This window comes from Frankliniella occidentalis, unplaced genomic scaffold, assembly GCF_000697945.3.
Source record: "Frankliniella occidentalis isolate FOCC.00 unplaced genomic scaffold, Focc_3.1 Scaffold181, whole genome shotgun sequence".
In the NCBI taxonomy this organism is placed as follows: Eukaryota; Metazoa; Arthropoda; class Insecta; order Thysanoptera; family Thripidae; genus Frankliniella; species Frankliniella occidentalis.
Genome location: NW_026267307.1, coordinates 375,151 through 376,823, shown reverse-complemented (window position 1 = coordinate 376,823; position 1,673 = coordinate 375,151).

The following is a 1,673-nucleotide window of genomic DNA, read 5'->3' as shown; positions in this document are numbered from 1 at the left end:
TTTTCATTATTTTTTACACAACCTTTTTACTTTAGTATTTGAGCTGAAAACAGGACTTTACACAATACTTACACACGTAAAGAACGAGTTAATCCTTTTATGTATCAAATACGTTTGATACACCTGACTCGCTGCTTTCATACACTGACTCGCTGCTTGTTTTATTCCCAAGCTGAATTTGATGAGGAAAAGTCAAAGCATAAATTGGAACAACATGTTCCATATACTGTCATCAATAGTACGAAGAGAGGGCGGTATAATAGAAAGCTAAAGACTGACCGTCCAGAAGTGCCAGAGACTTTTGATTGGAAAGATGCGATACTGGCCTACAAGCACTATGGAGGAGTCAGGGAGCATGAGCATATTGAAGAAACAGCAAAGCGCCCAAATCAATAAATATCTTTACTTATAGCCCCGTATTCTTTTACTGTAAGTCAATTGTTGTTTCTTTAACCTTCATTAAGCAATGCTTTACAAATCGCATTTTGTTTACAGCTCTTACAAGCGGGACTGTCATGCAAAGTTCAATATAATCTACGTACTTGATGAAAAGTTCTATTTTGTTAAAAATGAAGAAAGTAATCACAGAAATCACGAATTGGTGGCGAGATCTGATTTACATAAGCATTGCCTAGAGTTCAAGAACCTTGACCAAAAACCCCTTGATGAAGTTAGAAAACTTTTCGACTATGACGTGTCGTAAAACGTCACAAAATCAGGGATTTGCTGGTGGCCAATGAGGCATTCCATTTCGAATTTACAGCAGTCCAAGGTGACCCTTGACGAAATTTTGGGGTAATCCGGAAAAATTTGAGGGCAATCCGGGATAATCCTAGAGAAAAAGCAACGTAATCCGGAGGATACTCCTGAGGTAATCCGGATAATCCGTAATCCGGCTGACACAAAGTTTAACAGTCGTTTTCTTCCTCGGTTTTGTAGGGTTCTACGCGGTTGCAAACCATTCGTATGCCCGAATCCAAACATGAACGTACGGCAAACGAAAGCTATTCTTTAAGCAAGTATCTAAATGTTAGCGGCGGCATATTATGGATATTGTTTACGAGCTACAGCATTTAGAAGTGGGTATATACTAGAGGTCACCTCCCACCCTTTTATATATTTTTAATGTTGCAAAATTAATAAATGATACAATCATATTTAAACATTAATTGTAGTGTTTCCTGGAGCTTACCCTTCTAGAGGTTACCCCAACTATTACAAAAAATATTATTCATTAAATTTTAATGAAGTGTTTCCGGGAGGTTACCCTCCTCTGAGGGTGATTGTGCAGAAAGCGGTGCACTGATGGCTGCTCCGCTCAAGTGCTGCCTACGAGGTCATTCCCCGTCCGTCCTTGCTCGTTTAGAAATTATTTTACAAAAACTCGAAATGACGACCAGCGTTATCAGCTTATGATAACTTGCGTTATTATGGAGTTTACAGTGAAGTTCAGCCTCAGCGATGCGGCGGCCCTTGACTGGGTAGTGATAGGGTCCTTATTTACCGAGCGGAGCCTGAAACTGGTTGCTGCACTGTAAAATTCTTGCGAAGGATTTCATTGCATTTCCTTCCCATTGCGAACAAAATCCTTCGCAATTGCGAACAAATAGTGCGCAAGGATTTGACAGTGTGTTTTCCTCCATCCCTTGACCTGCAACCAACCTTTAAGGATT